General features: G+C 46.2%; 1 protein-coding gene and 1 non-coding gene across 2 annotated transcripts in view; both read left to right on the plus strand.

The window, feature by feature from the left end:
* The window catches only part of Ptprn2 (protein tyrosine phosphatase receptor type N2), a 723,577-nt gene that overhangs the window by 80,851 nt on the left and 627,199 nt on the right, over positions 1-15,527 (plus strand). The gene's annotated exons all lie outside the window — the stretch shown is intronic.
* Positions 77-179, plus strand: LOC118595890. Its single transcript, XR_004946584.1, has one exon. It is a non-coding gene; the product is annotated as a U6 spliceosomal RNA (small nuclear RNA).

The raw sequence follows: 15,527 nt of genomic DNA on the forward strand, positions 1-15,527 counted from the left end.
TTCACTTTATAGGTGCAGTACCTGACCAATGGGCACTTCCTTCTCAATAGTCAGGGCATGTAAAGACAATAGCCCTGTGCTCACGTGGGCAAGCACACATATGAAAGTTGGAATGGTACAGAGGAAATTAGCATGGCTCTTGTGCTAACATGTAAATTCATGAAGCATTTCATATTTAAAAAAGGAACAGAAAACAGCCGCTGCCTCCTAGTGGCTCTGTGCCACACAGGTGCTGGAAGTGCTGGGTTGCCAGGAGTGGAAGGCTTCGGAAAATTCCACCCGAAAGGTCACACTGCACAAGGCCTGTGCCTGGCTTTGACTTCATTTGTATTCTGCTCTCAGCAAGCAGGAGGGCCCTCTGCTAAAGTTATTTACTGAGGGAAGAGAAGAAAGGCTGAGTGAGTCATCTCAGGAGTGTGAAAGGAGAGTGGGAACTAGAAAAGCTACATGAAGATTAACGAGCCTGCGCCAGAGCAAGAAGCTGGTGAGCAGGGAAAGACTGGAAGCCCTTCTCCACCCTGGCATCATCTGGCAAACAGCATGCACCAAACAAAGCCCTAGGAATCCAAACAGGATGAGAGAGGAGGAGGAGGAGGCTATAAAAGAACGTACTTCATGGCTGTGTTCTCTGGGGGCTCACTAGCCCACTTCTAATCTTCAAGTGCTTTTTTTTTCTTCTCTGAATAAACTATTTCTATTTCAGGGCTAATTTAAAAGGGCACAATCTTTTCCCCATCTCCCCTACTGGCTGCTGGCAGGATTTCTACCTCAACTGCACTGTGCTCTCTCTTAAACACTAATAAAATTGTTCTTGAGCTTCCTTTTGAGTCCATTTTGAAATTCTTTTATTAATGAGACCAAGAACCCTCAAAGAGACACATCATTTCCCTGGTAACAGAAATATTTGTGTACCTGGGTAGAAGAAATTATTTATTTTGTCCTTGTTAATGAAATAACACAGTGCTCACCTTGGAAAAGAGGTAGTTTATTCTGGAACCTAATTTGAATGATCATGGCCCAGGAACACAGATTTAGGTTACCCCAAATTTTATATTCCAGTGTGAAAGCAGTTAGTTTCATATTTTACAGAGCAAAGAAAGTCATAAATTAAGGCCAGTTTAAAATACATTGGTGGGGATGTCAACAAGACAACTTCAGCAAGATGGGGGAACTTTGCTACAGGCCACTGATGCTATCTGATGACATTCTTGGCTTTTGATTGGTAGAAACTAAGTGGTCTGTTAAACTAATAGATTCCACAGATTTGTATATTAGACACAGTGTATTAAGGTGCAGATGTGAGCAAGGATTGGCTGTTCAGCATATGTCAGGGGAATCGGCCTCTAGGCCTGCAGGTTACAGCCTCTCCATACTACTGCAGCCCTCATCAGCCTGACTTGGCAGACACAACTTCTTTCCAGGATTTTTTTGTTGACAACCCCCATCCTTGGATTATGGCTGAGACTCATTCACTAAAACCATCGTGCTAGGGAAAAGTAAACAAGTTTATTTAATATTAGTTTCACCTGGCCCAGGAGCCTTCCGATGTGAACAAAGGGACAGGGTGTGCTGTATTTCATGGGAGGGCAAAGGGTTCTGCACTCCTGTTCCCAAGATGCAGGTCTTTAACCGCTGCCTTGGTTCCCTTGGTTTTAAAGGAAATTAGGAAACATGATTGGTTAAGGAAGATCTCACGGTCAAACTGGGGAGAGAAAGAACTTCGTTTCTCTCACTTTGCAATTTGTAGAACACCATGAGACAAAGTAGATAAAGGCTTCCTGGGAAGGAGAAGGAGAGGGCGAGAGATCTTAGAAGCCAGTGCGGGAAGGTGGAGGGTCAAGAGTAAGTAATGTGGGGTGAATGTGAGCAGAGTGCAGTTATTCACACTTTTAGAGTAGGAGCCTGGGGTTTGGTAGCTCCAGTAGGGGAGGGTCACCCTTCTCCAACAAACAGTTTGAGAAGACACGTTGTGAGAGTTAATATTCCTTGTGAACATAAAAGGATGTAGAATCCCCAGAAACAACTGTTTTGTGTATAAAGATAGTTCCATAAATATTTCACTGAGGGGAAAGTCTCACCCTAATGTGTATGGCACCGTTTCATGGGCTGGAGTCTTAGATTGAAGAAAAGGAGAAAGCGGCTGAGCACAGTGTTCATCTCTCTCCGCTTCCTGACTGTGGCCAAGCTCCTGCCAGCATGCTTTCCCCACCAGGATGGACTATGTCCCCTTAAACAATAGGCTGAAGTAAACCCCCTTGTCCAGGGCTGGAGAGATGCTGTTCTCACAGAGGATGTTGGTTTGATTCCTAGCACCCACATTGTGGCTCACAACCACCTGTAAAACTCCAGGTCCAGGGGATCCAGTGCCTTCTGACTTCTCTGGGTACCAGACAAGCATGTGATGTACAGACACGGACATACATGTGAGCAAAACACTCGAACACATAAAATGAAATAAATAAATCTAAATAAATAAATACAAACCAGCCCTTTGCTATAAGCTGCTTTGATCAGGTATCTGGTCATGTTAATAAGAAAAGGAACCAATTCTCCCTTCAGACTAGCACAGAGAGAAAACAGGCTTACTGAATGTCCCACTGGGAACACTGGTCTAGGTAACTAGAGCTCTACTTGCTGGGTAAGGCAGTGGTCTGGGAGGGAGGCGGAAGCTGGGGAGAGGCTCTCTATTCTGGAGAAGTACCTGTGTAGTTAAGGTGACTTTCTTTGTGTGTGCTTTCCCAGGGTGTAGTTCCTGTCACAAGAGCGAGGGCAGTCCAGATTGGTGTGAGGCCCTTGGAGGTCAGTGGGAGTCATTTCCAGTTCACAGTCCTCACTGTACAAATGTCAAAGGGTCTTCCTGGTTAGTTGGTATTTGGTCCAGGACTGAGGCTCTGGCTATAGAGTGTGGTGCTGCAGTGCTGTTATAGCACTTCCTGGCTGCCCTTTGGATCAGGCTTATGAGGGCACCATGATGGAACCCTGTCCATTTTTCTGTTTTTATTTATTTATTTATTTGTTTATTTGTTTATTTATTTATTTATTTATATCAATAGCCTTCCTGCCATGAACAGAAAAGGTCAAAGGCAATGGCTTATTTCTTTGCCTTCAGCCAAAGAACCAACACAGAACAAAGGTAGGAGCTCTAGGCTCTCACCCTGTATCCAGTTCCTTGGGGGCCTGTCCTAGTAAGGTTTACTGTGCTGTGATGAAAAACCATGACCAAAAGCAACATGGAGAGGAAAGGGTTATCTTGCTTAGACCTTCACAGCAGAGGACGTCAGGGCAGGAACCTGGAGGCAGGAGCTGATGTGGAAGCCACGAAAGAGTGCTGCTTTCTCCTCATGGCTTGCTCAGCCTGCTTTCTTATAGAACCCAGGACCACCAATCCAGAGGTGGCCTCACCAACAGTGGCCTGGGCCCTCTCCCATCAATCATTAATTAAGAAAATTCACTACAGGCTTGCTTACAGCCTGATGTTACGGAGGCATTATGTACCTGGGTGTTTTGCCTGCATGGATGCCTGTGCAGCACATGTATGCATGGTACCCATGGAGGCCATGAAGGCCAAAAGAGGGTATTAGATTGTCTGGAACTGGGATTACTGACAGTTGTAAACTGCCATGAGGGTGCTGGGAATTGAACCCAGGTCCACTGGAAAAACAACCAGTGCTCTTAACCACTGAGCCATCTCTACAGTCCCCTGTTTTATGATGTTTTTATAGTAATGGAGTGAAGAGAATTATTATAGATCAATATATTTTCCAGATATATTGATGAGACTATCAGGTGGGTTTGTTACAGCAAAGGAAGTCTGGTGTAGGCTTTGGATGCTGTCTTTGGACATTCTTAGTCTTTGGTTAGTGGAGGCCAGTGCTCTGTGAGCATGTTCCCAGAAGACTTACCTAATGGTTATAAGGATGTTAGGTCACACAGAGGTGGCTGTTAAGGGGCTGGAAATAGTCTGAGATAAGCTGTCATCCAGCTCTGGACCTGCAATATGCCAACTTCTCCACAACCATACGTGTTCTATTGGTCTATTAGCCTCATAGCAGCTTTAATATGGGTTTGGCTCCCACCACTCCAGGAACCTCAATTCATACTAACTAAAAAACAAACACAGAGCAGGACTAAGTAGATGGCTCTGTGGGTAAAGCACTTTTTACACAAGCATTAGGACCTGTGTTTAGATCCCCAGAACCCTGACAACAGCTGGGCACAGTAGATCATTCCTGTAACTCCAGGGTGGGAGTAAGAGATAGAAGTATCCCAGGGCCTTGTTGGACAGCCAGTCTAGGTGAAACACCAAGCTTCAGATTCATTCATTGAGAGACCTTGTCTCAAAAAAAAAAAAAAAAGGTGGGGAAATGAGGAAAACATCCCAATGTCAACTTCTAACTTCCACATGTGTCCACTGGGTGAGTGAACCTTCATGTGTATGTATACAACACACACATAGACACACACACACAGCAAAACAAATGGTGGATGTTGTGTCAATAAGGAACTCATTGGCACATGCAAGATGTTGCCTCTGTTCTTAGTATGGAGGTTCTGTTATATTTTTATAAGTCACCCTGTTATAAGACAGATTTTTGTGCTTTGTTGTTTTAATCAAAGTCTTGGTCCATTTTCAGCAGAGAAAGTGAGGGTTTTGATGGCTGGTGGATGTAAAGTCTCTGCCTGTTCTGGGCCTGGCAGAGGCCCATGTCCCTGGGTCCATCCTTCTGATAGATACGGAGCAGAAACCTTTCACACCTTTCGGCAGTCAGCGTCAAGCTTGGTTTCTGCAAGTCTGTTGAGAAATGGATTTTTTGAGTGAGAAAGCTGATCACCTGCCGGTAGAACAAGAGGCACAAGTATCATCCCTTTGAACTTGGAACCTTCCTCTCTTCTGCCAGGGCCCCTGCCCATGCTCTTAGCCTGGAATCACTGTGATGTTGTTGGTCCTACAGTGAGGTGTTATGTGCCCAAAGAGCACCGGGAACCAGAAGGTGGAAGAGGGTCTGATGGCAGCTTCATCTGGAAGAAATCTGGGAATTCTAGCTCTACTACGGCATGCTTCTGTTGTTTGCTCAATGCCAATGTGCCGAATTTGGGGGCAGTGTGCCCTGAACCTTGTCAACAAAGCTATTGCATGCAATTCCCAAAAGCATGTTCCAGAATTGCCCAAGAAAAGCTTGGGAGTGAGATCATTTGTGGTCTCCAAAGCCATAGACTTGGAATCCTTGGCCGACAAAGGACTTCCCTGAAGGTTCAACCCCTGTCTTGTGATCCAGGTCTCTGAAAGCAGTGAACTCAGTTTATGCCGCGGAAATGGCTCCCATGTCCTTGGAATCTGGAAACCCATCCAGCTGTTGTCTTATAAGCTGCTAGTAATCTTGTAATGCCACGGTGTTGCCACCACGGCCTTCCACCATGATGCCGGGGCAGGTATGGGGCCACTTTGATAGTGTTTCCAGAGTCAGCCTGGAGAAGCTTCAGTGCTCACTCAGCGGCACAGAGGGTGGAGCCGAAGCTAGTCACAGCCTCAGGCTGTACAGGTTTCCTACTCCCCGGGCGCCAGGCACCTCCGAATTACATAGCAGAGATTTGATTGCTGTACTCAGTCTCACAGTTGACAAATGAAAATTTCTTATTATTCTATTTCTTTTCAGTGCATAAAACAGAATAGCTCTGGCCACAGCATTATGAGTAACCTGTTAAATCACAGTCAACAGACCCTGTTGAGGTTGATAAATGCAAACATGAAAAGGAACAGGCACTCTGAGGCTGTACATTGTTGCAACCTCAAGAAAGCTCTAGAGAGAGTAGAAGCAAGGTGACCTTGCTCTATCTGCTCCTGAGGATACATGGACAGTGTCTTTTATCTGGGTGCTCAGAGCACAATCTGCCGCCTCTGAGGACTGGCTTGATCATGTGTTTTGCTTACATCAATTCTAAGTCCTCACATATACCTCCAAGGTGAGAAGGCTGAGATTTATGAGTCAGGGTCCTGATTCCTCCAGATGAAGTTTGTACCTGATTTGTCCCATCTCAGACCTGTGGTCCTCCACTCAGCACCACAGCAGGCCACACACAGAGACGAGTGAGGCAGGGACAGCTAACTCCTTATACACACTGACCTCCTCACCTTCTTCCCTGTTTCCAAGCTGACAGTTGCTGCCCTTGCAGAATGCTCATGGTGGCTTTGGCTGCTTGTCCAGCACAGCTGTCCCTTTAAAGATAGTGTCATTGTGTACAGGGGCCTGGCTCTCCTTCCTCAGGATCCCTATCCATACAAAGTCCCTTGCACACCAGGGCAGTGTGGTTTCTGGAGCAGGAAACTGCAGCTTCAGTGCCTATAGAGGGAGAGGAGTGCGCTTGACTGGGAGACCTCTCTGGGTCTAGCGTATCTCATAGCACTTCAGGTATTTCCTGGACTTGGCAGCATGTGTGGCTTTAGGACCTTGGCGTAGCAGGCAGCCAGTCATGAGAGCATCAGAGCCCACGGTGATTGTGAAGGTGAACAAACAGCGTCGAGTGACATTCTGTTTATGTCAACATGCATTTAAGAGTTGAGTTTGTAACAAAGTACTTGAGTTTGCAACACAATATCTAGCCAAAGTAACTTAAACGAGAAGAGTTCACTTGGGCTGACCATTTGCCAATGCACCGCACCTGTGGTGGAGAAGGTAGGGGTGAGAGGGCTCTGGCAGTGACCTCAGGAATGTGAGGTGACCTGACACATTGTGTCTGCAGTCAGGAAGCAGAGGGAGGTGAACAGGATGCTTGGCTTACCTTCTCCTTTTTCACTCAGTCTGGGACTCCAGCCCATGGGACAGTCCCGCCCACACTCAGAACGAGTCCTCCTTCCTCAGGTAAACTCTCTGGAAAGCCTCACAGGTATGTCCAGGGGTATGTTTCCACAGTGATTCTAAATGTAGTAAGCTGTGTGCTGTCACAGAAGTGTAACCAGAAATTCAGTTGTGGTGGCCGGTGAAACAGTTGCTTATGTTGAAAGCACCACGTTGGGTACTCCCCTGGCACTGTGTAGTCTAGCTCACCCAGTATCAGACACTATAGGGGAGTGCTGTGTGAATCACCCCATCACTCCCACAAAGGTGAATCCTGAGGATGGGACTCCCTGTCCTCGGGTCACTCTTGGGAGGGAGCCAGCACATTAGAAACAGGCCTGGTTCTGGCCAGTGCCTTTCCACCTGTCACTGGAGCTTTGGGTAAATCACACTTTGACACTCACTGTAGTCATAACTTTGGTCTCTACCTTGCCCTGTAGGCATCACACAAAGCTTGTCCTTTCTGCTTCCTACCCTGCTGTTTGTTCTCAGATGATGATGATGAGGAGGACTTGTGAGCCACCAGTGAATAGCAGGAAAGCTTCCAGAGGCAGACTTTCCACCCTCATCACCCTTGTCTGCAGAGAGCAAGTGGTGAGGAGGCACTTGGGCCTGTGCCACCTATCTACCCCATAGCAGAGGAGGCTGGTCTCTTCTCAGCAAGGTCAGGGGCGGGTCTGTAAATACACCTGTAGATGTTCCTTGGAGGGCTGGTATCCGGCCACTGAGGCAGGAACAGGTAACCCTACCCCTTCCCAGATTGATGTCCTGTCCAGATGCTACTGTCTCCTTGGCGCCTTTCTGCCCACCTGGCTGCCATCAGCCATAACCCCTTCCTCATGAGCACAAACAGGCAGAATGTAGCCAGCTGCTTCCTTCTGTGGGTGTTGGCAGCTGGTATTGGCTGAGGTGAGCAGAACAACCAGGAGTACTTCTTTTCTGTCCCCAGGAAGGCTCTTTGGCAGTAGCTGAGCATCAGGCCTGACCCCAAGCCATGGAGCAGCTTTTGTGTAGAAGAGATATGTTAGTGGGATTTCAAAGATTGCCACTTGTTTGTTGCCTTTGTGGTGAATTGGACATTTTGTTGTAAGGTGGCTTCTTGGTATTCTGTCACTGACAGGGGAGGGCGGTAAGGGCTGACTTTGTAAAAAGGGAAGTGTTAATCATCAGTATGTTCTCCCTCAGGTTTATTGTGGACAACTTAAAAACAATTACGCAAATATGTGTTTGTGCTCTCACTCAAAGGGAAAATGTCCTATGTGCCCCGGCAGATTGTCTTATGTGCATGTGATAGTAAATGATGTCAGGCACCACTTCCTGGTGTGTGCTGTTACAGATCTGGGGTGCAATCACTAGTTGCTATGGCTCTTTACCCCTCCCTAGCAGAAGCCTGATGAGCCCAGGTGTGAGCACAAGATTATAGTAGTACTATTGTGTGCATTAGACTGTACTACTCCCAAATTCTAATTAATCAAACCCAAAAAGGGATGGAAATTAATTACTGAATTAAATCATGTGAAGCAAAGTCTAATTTGGCATATTAACGGGAGAAGCTCTTTAATTCTGAGCCTTTGAATTAATGACTAGATATGAATCATGGTAGATTCGGCTCATTTTAAAACATACATGCCTTATCCCATAAGCTCTGACAGGGAGGATGGCCTGGCCACTTGGCTCTGGAGATGTTTTGTCAGGAGTTTGCTGGGGTGCAGGGGGAAGGTAGAAGGAATGTGGCCAAGTTCACACCCCCTCTGCTCTTCCTCGGCTATATTTATAGCTCCATGTTGAGGAAGACATGCTGCATAGTGTCGTGTTTTATGATTCTCCTGGGTGGTTGGCAGCATCACCAGAGTGAGGCAGATTGTCTTACAGAATCAGGGTCGTACTCTAGTGCCTGCCAGGCTGCCCAGACTATTGACAGCATCCTGTGTGTTGCAGCGCCCTTCACACGACACACACTCACCCCACCTCCTGTAACTCCTGTGCCATGAATCTTTGTGAAACCGCAGGTCATTTCCTTATACATTCTGGGCTGGCAGTTGGTGGTGGATTGTGAGTAGAGGATTCTGCTTTCAGGGTTGGCACTATTGAACCACAGTGACATCACTGTCTGGTGGCCTGTGACAAAAGGACAAATGCTAGAGACATGGTGAATTTCATTGTTCTAAACTGAACTCTGAGAGGCTCATCCAGGAAGTTAAGCTCTACTTGCTGCTTAGGTCTTAGGGATTTGTGGTGTTCCCTCAGTTGGGGTATTGTGGACAGAACTCTGAGCATCAGGAGTCTCTACAATGTGGCATTGGTTAGTGTCTAATTCTCAAACCTCTTCAGTTGACTGTCTTACCAACACTGTTTCAGACTCTTTTGGAGTTCTCTAGGAAGACCACCACATGGTATGACCATCAGCTTCGAGTGTCACGTTGTTGTTGCTATTTGTGATGCTATTCATATTGCATAGCTATTTACATCCCATACCCCAAAGAAGGCAGGGGATTGTTAGACAAGGTATATAGTTGGTTTTTGACAACTTGGACATGGCTATAGACATATATGGGAAGAGAAAATCCCAATTGAGGAATTACCTCCATTAGAATGTGGAGCATGTCTTTGGGACACTGTCTTGATTGATAATTGATAGAGGAAGGCCCAGTCTCCTGTGGGCAGTGCTATCCTTTCTTTGGCAAGTGGGCTGATGGTGTAGGTACCTGAGCAAGCAGAGAGAGTGAGCTAGTAAGCTGTACTCCTCCATGGTTTCTATTTCAAATCCTGCCTTTGCTTCCCTCAATGATGGACTACAACAGATAAAAACTGTTGCATGCTTAGAGCTTAATGGGGTATTCTGTGGGAGTTTGTAAGATAAAATTCTGAGAAAAACAAACCAGTATATACTCCCAACCATCTCCTGCCATCCCCAGGGTGTGGGATGTCAGAGAAGTCTGAGAGTCTCTCAAAGGCTCTCAAGGCTGTCTGTGTGACATTCTGTATGAATAATCTGTGGAAATGAAACCTGTGCTTCCCTGAGAGAATAGATACTGGTCATCTGGGGCTGAAGAATCAGCTGTAGTAGTAAGAGACGGTCATCACTCAAGCAAAACCTTCTGGGAAGTATTTCTCCAGGGTCAGCACATAGAATATGTGGTCTGCTGTGGCAGAGGTCAAGACTGTGCACCAAGATGGCAACACAACTTGTAAATAATGTGTTGAGTCTCCCGCAGGGTGTTGGTTTGGAAGGCATGAGGGTGTCATAGAGAGCAACTGAGGTTTGACACTGTGTGGCAGAGTTGGAGTCTCCTTGAAGAGATGTCAGGAGAGATCAGCAGTGAGGGTACAGCCTCAGTTGTTGTAGAAACACCAGGGCTGAAGGGGTCATGGAGAAAAGCCGAAGTTTGGTGTACCATGGCAGGGTCAAAGACCTTAAAAAGCCAGGAGAGGCCATTGGAGATGGTTCAGCCTCAGTTGCAGTGGATACTCCGGAATACTGGAGATACCAGGACTGTGGATGACCACTAAGGAGAGCAGCAGGTGTGTGGTAGAACCACCCTGAGTCTGTAAAACAAGTGGTGTGTGTTGTGGATGGCAGAGCCACAGAAGTGAGACTTCTCAAGCCCTTCGGAGCCCAGAAGATCATTAGTGAGTCCAAAATGTTTTTGAAAAAAGTAAGTGAGCAAGCCAAGGGGAACAAGCTGGTAAGCAGCATTTTGTCGTGGTTTCTGCCTCAAGCTCCTGTCTTGGCTCCCCTAAAAAATAAACTGGAAACGTCAAGGCGAGTAAAACTTTTCCTTCCCCGGGTTGTTTTGGTCAGTGTTTCGTCACAGCAGCACAAAGCAAAGCAGAAGGTGATGAGCATAAGTGAGCATGCTTGCTCTCATTTTCTCTCTGCTCCTGCGGATGTGATGTGAGCAGTTATTTTAAGTCCCTTCCACCCCGACTTGCTACCCTAGCTTGCTACCCTAGACTGTAACCTGAAATTGTGAGCTAAAATAAACCTGTTTTCCTCTAAGTCACTTTCCCCCCAGGACAACAGGTAACACATTATCACAGCAACATTAAAGAAACCAGGACAGCAGGTAAGAATAAGCCAATTAAGAATAAGATTCCCTAGGAAGCACAGGAGAGCCCAGTGAGGTGAACCCACACCTGGCAAAGAGTGACCCAGGAATGGAGGAGAGTCAGCATGTAGGTGACTAGACCTAGGTAAGCTGTGTCAGAGAATTAGCATGGAGGGGACCAGCCTGGGAATAATCCCTGCCCAGTACAATCGCCATGTAGAGGAAATTGAAGCAGGGTGTGTACTACTCAAGAACCTCCCCCCCCCCTTTTTTTTCTTTTTATTTAAGTGGCTTTGCTTAGTGAGACCCTGTCGTGGTGAGTTTCCTGGGTTCCCACTGGGTGACTGAGCAAAGGAATAAAGCACACTGGAGGTCTTTAGTGTGTTATCTGTCCTTAATCCTTATGCTGTGATGAAGGAAATAGCCATCCTGGAATGATGTTCAACAGAACTCAGTGTAACCTTAGACCAGGAATGACCTGGATGTGCTCTTAGACCTTTCAAAGGACTTTGCAGGGCCATGCATGGGTCTCACTTCTGGATTGTCCTGAACCTGTTGGGGCCAGAGTCTCCCTGCACGCCACAATGGGATGTGGAGGGGAAGCACTTCTACCCCATGGCTTTTGGGCCTAAGGAGTTTGAGAAGCTGCAATTTCCCCTATCATGTCAGTCCTGAGAGCTTTGCAAGGGCAAGTATCAAGAAGTGTAAGAAGGCTAGCTAAAATCCTCCTATGCATCATCCTATTAAGTTGTCAGTGCTTCTGTGTGCTGCTTGCTCTCCCCTCCAAGCTTGACAAAGCCCTGGTGCCCTGACTTCCCCATCTGCCGTAGGAGACTGCCACCAGCTCTGTGTTGGCAGGACCAGACATCCTGCAAGAGGGTGTCCCTCTTCTTGTTAGGCTGCCCCCTGCTCCAGGTGCATGTTGGATGCATGCATCAGCATTTGCTGTTAACACACTCTGGAACAGCATTTCCCATTTTCTCTCTAGTTTCTGGTGAATTTACCCACATGTCAAATTAACTCCTCAAATTACCAGTTTTGAACACAAGAAGATAAGGAACTGTGTGAATGAGAAAACTCATTTTCGTGCTTTCCATGGTTTACCTCAAAGCTCCCCTGGGGTCAGGCTCGCTCCAATGGCCACTCACAATCATCTTTGCTCATAGGGCTGGCCAAGTATATGACAGCAGGCTCCCTGTAGTCCTTCCAGGATTCTGTGTTGTAAATCTGACTTCCAGCCATGGTAGTCATGGTCACAGGAGTTAACTGGGAGGAGTGTGGACAGGCAGCTCCTGGGCCCAGCCCACAATGCAGTGTAATCAGATGTGTAGCTCCTATCTGTGGGACATTTATCTGTTTCTGCCACCCAGCCTGAGAGCCAAATCAGCTTTTCCATGAAACAGCACATTTAGATGGGCTATCTACAGATCTAACTGTGTGTCTGCTTTCTAGGATTGGGTTTTGCTGTGATTAATGACCAGTAGTGGGTGGGCTGCCTGTGGGGTTCTGAAAGAAAAGAGAACAGAGCCAACATTCATAGCTACCTGGCCACCTTCTGCCTAAGTCAGGCCTGATTTGTCTATCCTGGCTTGGTTTGACTCCCATCTGGTTGCTATCAAGAAGGATATCCTGTTGTAAGTGGTACAGGGCCTGGGTAGCACAATTAAGCAGATTGGCCACCAGAAAAGGTGGTGCCTGAGGGTCATACTAGAGTAAATCTGGCTTTGCAAGTTTTGTCTTTTGGATGCACAAAACCTTTTGTTTTTTAAGATGTTTGTAGCCAACTTGTTTTTCAAAAATTAATATTTAAGTTGTATTTGCCATTGTTGACTCTTAGTCAAGTTTAAATTTCTAATAAGTATACTTCAGGACTGTCTAGACCTCCTGATTTTTCTTGGGACCAGTGTCCCAAAATGTGTTTTTAGTTTATACAGCCTCAGTTGCCAGGGAGTAGGGAAACCTTTTCTCCATTTTTTCCTGGAGCCCGGTTGCCATGGAGATAGTGCTAGATTATGGAGGAAGGAGGGGTGGGGAGTGCACACAGAAGCTTTCTGATCTGCAGTCTTCCTTCAGGGATGAGGGCCAGGAGGGATAAAGAGATGAGCTGGTACCTGTGTTGGCACTTGTTTCAAAGGCCCAAGGCTCTGTTGTAGACACAACTTGACCAAGCAGGTCCTTACAGGATGCTTTATTTAGTGAGGGCAGTGACTTGCTACAGGAAGGACATTTTGTTTTTGTTGTTAGTGTCCTTTGTCATTTGTTCAGCTCTTCTGTAGGATTCTAAGTTCATGCTTGCTGCAATACTAGAGAAATCTTCTAAGTTCCAATGTAACTTAGATTCATTTTGCTAAGGGCATTGGAATGGGCCCCCGGGATCACCAAGCTGTTAATATTGTTATCTATGATCAAGAGACTGGATGATCAATGAATGTCAATGTCACGCCATTTAGAAGTACACAGAGTCTCTGCTATTAAAGCAGAATATCAAGGTAAATGTAGGGACTGAGGACTTTGTTTAGCATTCTACTATGGTCATTTGAGTGTCTGTGTAGCTGGAGTTCAGTAGTCTAGTCTGTGGAGTGCTGGTCAGTATGTGACAGCTGGCTCCCTGCAGGATAGCTATAGCCATTCCATGATTTGATAGTGTGAATCTTCCCATGTGGCTGACCTCCTGCTATGGTGTGACCTCATGGCACTGGGGTAGAGGAGTGCAGACAAACAGCTCCCAAGCCCAGCACATGCTGTGATTAGCCTTGGGCATCTCAGATGTGCAGTTACCATCTGATGGACATTTGTCTATAGTTCCTTTGGAAGTATAGTTCCAAGGGAAGAGGCATTTGTGCACTGTAAGTCCACTGGGGGAGGGTGGTCCATGTGGTACTGTCATCCATGCACCACTTACTCTGAGTTCCTGGTTGAGAGGGTGAGGACAAGGGTTAAGCTAGAATCTGTCTTACTCTGACCTAGGTCCCAGTGTTCCTAAGCTACTCCATAGCTGTGTCAATACCCAGCATGTACTGTAGTGCTTGGGGGTGGGGATTAACCTCACATGCTCATTGGGTTTTCATATAATTATTGTTTGTTTAGATTCTGTTGCATCTTGAGCTCTGAAGGGCAGGCATGGTCCTCATGTACCAGGAAGCAAACTCTACATCTTCAATGTTAACTGCTGGCAAAATCCTAACCAGACACAAGTGAAGAGGGATCTCCTGGTTCTTTCTCTGAATAAACTCCCTACATGCTTTGCCAAGGCCATAGGATTAATGTGCACTGTGGACTCTCTGAGAATCACAGCACAGAGATTCTGCATTAGTTGCTCTCCTGTTGGTTCAACCAAACATCTGACAAAGGCGGCTTAGGGAAGAACAGCTTTATTTTGGCTCACAGTTTGAGGACACAGCCCACCATGGAGAAGGCATAGCTCACAGTTTGAGGACACAGCCCACCATGGTGAACAAGATGTGGTACCAGGAGCTTGAGCAAGCTGATCATGCTGTATTTCTGTCAAAAAGCAGATGGTTATAAGTTATTTTGCTCAGTTTTCCTTTTGGTTTTTTATTCAGTCAAGGATCCCAACAATGGCACTGTCCACATATAGGGTGGATCCTTCCAGATCAGTTATCCCAATTTAGAAACTCCTTCAAAAATTGTGACTGGAGATTTGTTTTCAATGGTTATTATAAATCACATCAAGATTAACCACATAGGCTCCATTAGTGTTTACATGAAGAATGTCAACACACGTATGCATGCACACACAAACACACATGCATACCACATGCATGCATATACATACACACATGTAACAGGAATGTGACAAGCTGGACTGCCTTGTGACTATCTTGTGTTATCCTTTTCTCCTGAAAAATGAGTTTGAGCTGGTGGAGTGAATCAGTCATGATACCATCAAGGCAGAGAGATTGGCTAGATCATTCATTTAGGAAGTGTTCATGGTTACTCTAATGATCAGGAATAAGAGAAACAGTTTGTATTGGGGCATGGTTCACTTCCTCACCTTATTCATTTGGCTTGAAATCAGTTGTGTGGACCTGGGCATGCTGGGCAAGTCCTTTATTAGATTCTCACTGGTGTCAGTTGTCATGAGTGGACAGGACATTTTACTTTTGTATTCTTTCATCTACTTACAGAAGAAATAAAACTAACTTTTGTTAGCATAAGACTGATACTTTAAGAAAGGAGAGAAATATAATTGCCTTGAATATGGAGGACATTGAAACTTCAGCCATGCTTCCTGGCTCCTCAAACTGTAAGGTGCCTGAGCTGATTTCTCTGGCTGTTACCCTGGGTCTAGTCTGACCATGCAGAAGTCAGATGGCCAAAGGTCAAGTCCACAGTTTTCTGAGCAGTATTAAATGATGAAAGCATTGGAGCAGCACAAAATGAATGGAAGCATTCTGGTAGCAATGTCCCCAGGCCAAGGTCCAAACACAGACCCAAGTCTGATGAGGACCAGGGTTTAAGTCTTTCTATGCCACCAGAGACCCTTGCCATGGATACTCAATGCCCTCAGGATATTTGTGGGGCTAGCAGCCCCATCAGTGATTAAAATGACCCACTATCCCAGTATCTCCTGTCCACCCACCAAGATGCCTTACTCCAGTTTCTTAGGGTTCTATGTGGCAGG

This window comes from Onychomys torridus, chromosome 14, assembly GCF_903995425.1.
Source record: "Onychomys torridus chromosome 14, mOncTor1.1, whole genome shotgun sequence".
Lineage (NCBI taxonomy): Eukaryota > Metazoa > Chordata > Mammalia > Rodentia > Cricetidae > Onychomys > Onychomys torridus.